This window comes from Dreissena polymorpha, chromosome 8 (genome assembly GCF_020536995.1).
Source record: "Dreissena polymorpha isolate Duluth1 chromosome 8, UMN_Dpol_1.0, whole genome shotgun sequence".
NCBI lineage: Eukaryota > Metazoa > Mollusca > Bivalvia > Myida > Dreissenidae > Dreissena > Dreissena polymorpha.
In genome coordinates this window covers 102,895,731-102,905,552 of record NC_068362.1, presented here as the reverse complement: position 1 = coordinate 102,905,552, position 9,822 = coordinate 102,895,731, and positions in this window count along the sequence as shown.

Here is a 9,822-nt window from a genome sequence, read left to right as displayed (position 1 = left end):
GTAGGGTAGAGTGTAACAAAGTACATGTACACATGTATTTCGACAACATCGGTATAAAACCCGTTTAACTCAAAAGGCATGAATAATTCGTTTGAATGTTTTCCTTTATTTTCCATCGGTTTTGTTCGTACATGATTAGCACGAATTTAAATATGCCTATATCAGTGTATTAGTGAGAAATACTTCAATTAATTTGAATCGCTTCCAGTACAAAAACACATTCACCGTAATGCCATTGGTTTAGATACTAGTATGCGTGCATCAAAGTAAGCGTCGTGGTAATATTGGCGAGCTAGGCATGCTTTCGATACGAATTAGGCAGACGAGCAGTTATTCAGCAGAAAAGTTATTTAACAAACACTTAATTCAGCATGATATTTTACTATCAAATTGTAATAAATATATATTAAAGTATCAGTGTTAGTCGTTAAAATGTACCTGCTGACCAATAACACATACATAATATGAACACGCAAATTTATATTTTGAATATCTTTTCAAGACTAAACGGGATGTTTATCATATTTCAAGACAGTATATAATTGTGTGAAATAATGTTAAGAATGAAGACAGGTTTAAATCGGTCCCCGAATATTGGGTCTCAGAATGTTATATATATATTTCACTGTTTCGTCGTATGTGAGATAATGATAATTTTAGCTTGGTAAAAGAATGTAAGTATATTTGTTAAGCTGCGTCGTAAGATTTAAAGATTCTGATGAACTACATTTTCGTGGATTCATATCCAGCTACAATGCCATTGACTCTTTATTTTTACCCGTGGTTTACCTTGTTTACTGTGTTATACATCCAATACATATAGTCTTATTCTTTTTAAATCCTATCGAAGTCAGTGAGAGAAAGTAATTCAACTGGCAGTATGAAAGTGAATATAACTGATTATAAAATATGATATTATAAAACTAACTGAAATTACTTCAACAGCCTCTAACGACAGGTTTTTGACAACATTGACACTTGTCGGGGATACTTTATAATACAACCGCACAGCACACGTTTTTATCTTGTAGTATATAATAAAACATTAATTCTAGACACCTTATCGAGAGAGACGTTAATGTTAACCATTCCCTAGTGGCAACGAATAAACCAAAGCACAATGCGTACACAATCTTCGGGTTAGTGCCTTAGATATATCAATTCAAAGCATTAAGATGAAAATGTCATCCCATAATTTATTGAATTCACCCAGGACATTTCGTAAGTAAGCTCACGTAAGGCTTGAATTTTTATTAATTTGATAAACAAACAAGAAAAAGCAATTGTGTACAATTTTATAAAATTATTGTTATAACTATTTAGTATTCGCTTTCTTAAAATAACGTTAATTAATGAATCACAAAAACTTGTGTTTTGAGTTAGGCAACTTTATTTTGATTTGTTTGTTTTGTTAAATTATACAAGAATTAATAAAACAGCCATGTGCTACATGGAACGTTTAATTAATGTAGCACAAGAACTTAACAGTACAAAATATACATAAGCTAACATTTGGGAATATAAACTAAAAGCATAAACGCAATGAAAGTATATTGGCCACGTTTATATTATGATAAACACGTGATCTTAAATAACCTCTGTAGTATCATATACAGATTTTTATTTAATTGTATATAACATTCCTCGTTCGTGATCATATGTTGTCCTAAAATTGCGAGGCTAAAATGTTGACTTCGAAATACGTCTATACTAAATTTAACATCATGCTAAAGTAATTATAAAATAGAGAGTATTGAACTTATAGAAACGAATATAATGTATATATAGCAATAGACAATGACTATTTGGGAGTCAAAACCTGTACAACTGTCTTAAAGCGAACATATGCGATGTTGCACTCGATACACTATGTACTGTTATCGCAATCCACTTCTGAATAAATACATCAGCAACAAGACCATGTGTTTGACAGCAGTTCCCAGACGGCCAACAGACTGACAGATTGCTGCTCGATAGTAATCATCCATATTTAAAAGAATATTATTCATTTGCGTAGATGAACATACTATATATACTCGTACACACGGAAGATGTTAACAGTATGCCGTTATTCTCGATCGGACGATTTGTTCGGTTAGGCTCTGTGGACAATAAAGATTAGTTACGCAGCATTTAATTTACATAAATGATCATCTGCTGTGAATATTCATAGGAGTTGCTTACTGTAGCTCAACACAATGAAGATCTGTATGCAATGTGGGTGAGAAAAAACTGTGAGAAAGCATGCATGATTTATAACTTATACATGTTTCGTAGTAGTTAGGCAAAAGATTAAACGAAATATTATAAGGTGAGTAATTCCCATGTTGTTTTTATAAACGGGTTAGATTTCCGATGCTGAGCTTGAATTTGATTATTAAATGAGTCTTTTAAAATATCAATTGATGCGTTATACTGTATCATTTAGCCACTCATGTTCTCGTATTTAAAGTTTAAGATATAATCGGTTTAACTTGGAAATTAATTATACACATTCCATATTTTGATTGCCTTTTATGTTCATTTTTCACTTAGAGCGGAAGGATATATGCCATATATTTGCTGAACTATAGTTGACGTAGTTGCAAGTTTTCCTATAAACACATTACATATAGACACATTTCATAAATACACATTATATATAGACACATAGCATATATACACATTACACATAGAAAAATTACACATACAGCCATTAAATGCAAACAAATAACATATATACACATTACATAAAGACAAATAACATATAGACCCATTATATATAGGCACATTGCATATAGATCCATACATTAGGACACATTACATATTAGCACACTACGTATAGACAAATTACATATAGACACATGACATATAGACACATTACATCTAGGCAAATAACACATAGACACAAAATATGCAAACACATTACATATAGACACATCACACATAGAAACACTATATTTAAACACATAACATTTCAATACATGACATATGGACACACAACATATCGACTTTACATATAGACACAGTACATATAGGCACATTACATATAGAAACATAATATATAGATACATTAGATAGAGACATATTTTATATAGACATATTACATATAGGCACATTTCATATATAGACATTACAAATAGTCACATTACATTAAGACACAATACATAAAGACACATTACATATAGACACAATATATATAGACATATTACATGTAGACACATTACATATAGACACATTACATTAAGACACATTATATAAAAACACATTAAATATAGACACATTACATATAGACACATTTCATATAGGCGAATTACATATAGATACATACAGACATATTACATATAGATACATTACATTTACATTTAGAAAACTTGCATGTAGACACATAACAAAAAGACAATTCCATATATACACATAACATATAAACACATTACATATAGACATATTACATATATACACATTACATATAGATATATTACATATAGACATATTGCATATATACACAATACAATTAGAAACATTACATATAGATACATTACATATAGAAACATTGCATATATATAATTTACATTTAGACACATTACACATAGACCCATTATATATAGACTATATTACATATATAAACATAACATATAGATACATTACATATAAATATATTGCATATAGGCATATTACATGCAGACACATTACATATGGTCAAATTACATATAGACACATTACATATTTACACATTACATAAAGACACATTACATATATCCACAATACATATTGTCACATTGTTTATAGGGGCATTACATTTAGACACATTACATATAAACACATTACATATAGACACATTACATATGGTCACATTACATATCGGCGCATTACATATAGACACATTACATATAGACACAATACATTTAGACGCATTACATATAGACACATTACATATAGACACATTACATATAGACACATTGCATATAGACACATTCCATTTAGACACATTACATATAAACACATTACATTTAAACGCATCACATATAGACACATAACATACAGATACATTACATTTAGACACATTACATATAAACACATTACATATAGACACATTACATTTGGACGCATTACATATAGACACATTACATATAAACACATTTCATTCAGACACAATACATATAAACACACTACATATAGACACATTACATATAGACACATTACATATCGGCACATAACATATAAATACATTACATATAGACACATTACATATAGACGCATTACATATAGACACATTACATATAGACACATTACATGTAGGAAGATAGTATATAGACAAATTACATTTAGACACATTTCATATAAACACATTACATACAGGCACAATAAATATAGTCGCATTACATATTGTCACATTACATATAGGCGCATAACATATATACACATCACATATAGTCACATTACATATAGACATATCACAAAACACATTAGAAAAGCACACACCAATTAATACAATTGGGGTCACGTCATTCGAAGGTCACTGCAAAGCATAGCTTTGGGGTTGAAACGTATTGATGGGTTCGCTAACCTCACTCTTTGTCCATATTAACTTATTAAACATCTTCGTTTAATGAATCGTTCATGATATTAACCACATCCCACTACATTATTTGGGTCGTGTTATTTCATGCTATTAGGTGCATGACGTTGTTACCGTATTATTTCTGTAAACATTGTTCACATGCGATATGTAATTTTAACGCTTTTCTGATCACAGCTTTCTCTTATATGTGCAGCTGGATTGTTTGAATAAACTTTTTCGGTTAATTATTTCATGATATCCTTTTTAATGTTCATATTAAAAGCAAACAAAGGTCCCTTTTAAAGTCGAAAGCAGCGCGGTTGTGAAACTGACAAAACGTGCTACTTTTTTCTGTCTGTGGTTTTTAGTTTCATTCAAGCTAGGATATATAAGGTTTCCAGAAGTGACCTTATTGATCAACGTTTCTATTGCGCTCCCATTATATGGAATTCACACAGCATACGCGTATATTGCATGTATATGATAATTTAGATAACAACATTATTTCTCGCCGTTCTGAGTTAATGACCAAGCATGAACAAACACACGAGTTGAACACATTGCTTTAAATCTATGAATTAAAGATGTTGGTTCCATGTTAACTCGTTTATAAATATAAAATCGTATGTTGATTGATTTTGGAAAGCATATGAGTAGTCACGACGACAATCTGGTGGGGTCTGTTTAGAAGGACATGTTAAATGCGGCTTCTTAGAAATAGCTTTATTCTAATATCTTATTCCGATTGATGAAAACGTTCATGTTATTGCCGATGCGAAACACGACACGATACTTGGCTTTTTAAAATGACAAGCGATAATTTACGACGGCACACAACATGTATTGCTACGTTGTCGCGCTTATATTTGCCAGGAAAATTAGCATCAAGAATTGAGAGACGTCTAGAGTTGAAATTTGAACGACATAAAAGAAAAAAAACCTCTTGCGTTTGTTGACGTTCAACGTTAACCCATTTAGCGCGAAACAGGACATTCAAAGTGACTTAACATTTCAGGCGACACACGGCCTTCAAAGTGACGCGACATGTCAGGCAACACAAGACATTCAAAGTGACTCAACATTTCAGGCGACTAACGACTTCAAAGTGACGCGACAGTTCAGGCGACACACGACATTCAAAGTGACGCGACATTTTAGGCGACGCACGACACTCTATCGATCGAACATAACGCCAAATATCGTGTGTCGAGTGTCGCTCGGAGTGTCCGTACATTATTATGAATCGGATGAAAAGTATGTCTAGATTAAAAAAAAGCAGTTTTTCTTTTTCTCCTCTTGAGAAAAATTTATCAACAATATATTCTTTCAGTTAAACAAACTTGAAGTGCTCACTTTGGGTTTACATATGCGTCTGCATGTTTTATGCGTAGATAATTCTGTTGATTTTGTTATTAGGGGGAGGTGGAGTGGGGGTGGTGGGGTGTTATACTTTGGGTCACACTAGTTTCATTAACATTTGGCTTTGGTAGGTAATCAAACAGTCGTGATAGTATCTACCTTGCCTATTTCACAGTAACGTCATATAACGTTTTGGTTGATAATGTTCGACGTCTCGGCAATAATATACAAAAAAACTAACTTGTTTTTTTTCAACACAGATTGTTCAGTGTCTGACTGCATCATCACATCTTTTTCCATATGCCATAAAATAATTACAGTATTTTGACATTTTCTAAGGTGCGCTAATATTATACTTGTAATATTATCTATACTCGAACCGTTTCGTGCAATATATTACTTTTAAAACAATTGGATAACTTAAAATTAACACAAACAAATTATTACCATGTTTGAGAACGTTTTAAGAAAGCGTTTTGATCATTGTATTGGCAATTTGTACATTATGTTGTTTTATTTTGAGCCTCATTGAGACTATTTTACAAAGAGTCGATACAAGATTTATGCGATATGTGCGAAATAGAATTCATCGCTTTAAACATCGTGTGTCGTGCGTAATCGGTTTAAGTTACAGTTAAATAACTGCACGACTTCAACTCGATATATTGTCGTATGTCATTTTAACTGTCGCGAGTCGTAACGTACGTCGCTTTGGTAAGAAGTCAAGAAGAATTAATAAAAATAATGCAGCCGACAGTCTGGTTATAGCGGACTGTTGGAAGGAAATCGCTGTAAAGGGAAATGTACATATTTGATATATGATATCAGCTCATTGAGCACACATCTCATTGTGTTCTTCATTTCAAAGAAACGAGATCAAATTAAATGGATTGTAGTATACCACCAATGAGTTTTTAAGTCGGACAATAACGCTTTTGTGTAAGCAAGTGAACTTTTAAATAATTGTGAAACACATTGAATGCAATCTGTTGCTCTCTGACACATATTATCAGGAACCGACTTTGATTCCAATGTACTTTGTTGGGATTTGCCTCTGTTTAAGTATAGGGTCGAATAAAGCATCACTTTAATTGTGAATTGTAAAATACAATTCAAGTAAACAATGTGCTGCTTAATGCACAGTTGTACAACGTGCGTCGGATTAATATTGTAGTTAAAGCCATGGTTTTAGGGACAAGCCGTTCGACAGGTGCTCAGTTTTTGCTTGGTTCTCCCTACGAGCACATGGTTATTTGCGATATTCTTTGCAGCCAACATTCCGTTTTTACGCTCATCTACAAATAATGTTCATAGCACTATGAATATCTGAACAATTACAGAGGAGTATCACACAAAAGCACCCGAAGTACGGACGAAGGAACCGTTGCACTGACGGACGTATGGACGAGAAAGGTATATGCTTAACTCCTTCAACTCAGAGGAATATAGGTTAACGATGCAACTTTTCTTTGATCTGTTAATAGACAAATTTGGTAGGCGTCCGTTACAATATTTAGGATCAGTAACGCATATTTTTGATGTTGATAGTTCGTTAATCTGATGCAACAGATGTGATAAAAACACAGATAACGCCAGATAAAACTGTTATATTCTTTACCTATAATAAATTGTTTTTGTATTTGTTCATCTTTTCTAAAACTATTTTTTATCCACTAATCCATTCATTGCGTATTATCAGAATGGGTAAATACCGTCAGGAAATAACATGAATGTTCTATATGCATTGTTATCCCAAGCCAATTCAATTACGAATGGCGCAATTTGTATCAATGTCGTGACGTAATTGTAAATGTTCTGTAAACAACTTAATCATAAATCATTTTTAGCTACCACGGAATGATTCTAAATAGATTTCGAAACAGACAAACAGAAAACATTAAGAATCATTGATGCCTGAAGAAGCTCGATTGTTTGTCGCGGCAATGAAACTGTTAAAATAGATATTAAAAACCAGCAATGTGTCAACCTTGCCTTTTTAAATTATTTGCGTTCACAAGTTTGACAATACATTCGTGTTTGTTTTTCACTGTTTAAATTTCAGTTTCGTTTTTACTTCTCAAGGTATAAAACAAACGCAAATTAAAAACGGTAAATGCATGTGTAGAATATATTCAAACCTTCCGTTTGTAATACATCGGCTGTTTTGGTTTTAAGAAAATATAAATACGATATATAGGGTTGTCATTTATTAACATGGATGTTTTTATTTGCACAGAAAATCATCCCAAACTGGAGACTTTTTATAAACGTCACTTTCATTTATTTGTAACACATTAACTTATTGAAATAGTATCTTTCACTTAATAGGATTGCATACCAAACCTATTCTGACTGCGCACAAAATATACTTGAGCGGAAGAATCCTGCTAGAACATGAATTAACCTCTAGGTAAAAAATTCAATGTTTTATTGTATCAGTTTTAGGTATTTATTTATATAATTAGTTAAATTATGACATAACGTAACTGATTATAAGAATATATATCTAAACATTTTCAAACGTCGAGGTTTATCCGTGTAAGATGGTTCATATTCTAACACGATTCTTTCGCTCAAACAGTAAAGTTAGGCGGTGTGTTTTTTCTAGTCGAAACAACGGCCAATTTCACTTTTTAAAGATCGTGAACGTGTATTCATAAAAAATATGACACAATATGGCATACAAGTTGCAGAATCATAGTTAATAGCACATCGAATATCAAATCAGGAAAATAAAAATGTTAATCAATCAGACGAAGTGCATTTCAGCGAAACTATGACCATTTATGATTGAGCAACTGCAAATAAAATGAAAATTTTAGAATATAATAAAGTTTTTTATCCCACTTTCACCGCGACATTGACGGTATAACACGTTGTGGAATATACTTGCTTGTATTCAACACTGTGGAATATACCTGTCGCGTGCACGGACTACTTTTTAAATGACGTCATGCGATATGCGCTAAAATTAGGTCGATATTGTTTGGTTCATTGATCGAATTTTAAGGTCACCCATGAAAAGAAAATGTGCATATTTTGCAGAAAAAAATATATATGATATATTCACCAAAAGAAATGTTGAAATAAAATATAAAATTACACGATTTTTGTTTTGTTATTTTTTATTTATATTTACTTTACCACTGAATGATTTTTCATAAGAAACAAAGTCGACAAAACTTGAGCTTCAAAATTATACGACCTTCAACCTTTAAATCTAGTCATATGACATTATTTAGTGTAATGTGCATTGTTTATAACCAAAGCATATACTTTTGACATTTAACTTAAAAATTAAGAATGTACAACAAGCCATACACATATCGCACAGTTCATGAATAATCTGCTATGTTTGCTTTCCTATTTAATTCACGTTAGGCATAGAGCTGTGTAAAGTATAAGATGGTAAAAATAGCACCACACTGGAATTGGGAACGTCCCATTTGTACACGGGTATTTTCTACTCATTCATCTGTTGTGTACTTGAATGTTTTCCATTCTTTGTGTATTTATATACTAGATTATTTTTTCGTACAATAAGGGCATTTACCATAGATAAATAAAACACTGTGCAAGTTTAAACATAATTATGTTTATATGCAGAAATCTGCAAATGCAACCGAGTTTACCAACGGCTATTATTAGATAAACTGCTCCGGTTCATTTGAACAGCAGTAATGTAGAGTACATGACGTAGCGTGTGACGAAGAAGAAAGTTTATCGCGTTCATAAACTCATTTGAATAAAGTGATAGAATGGCATAAGGGTCTTTATTTAACTATGCTAAAATAATTATTAAAGATGCAAAATCGTCAATAATTGAGTTAAATGGATTATTAGATGGGATTTTAAAGGATAATTAAAGGTAAGATACTAGTTCTTACATGTTTTGATTTTTGATTGTACTTTTGTCGTTCCCT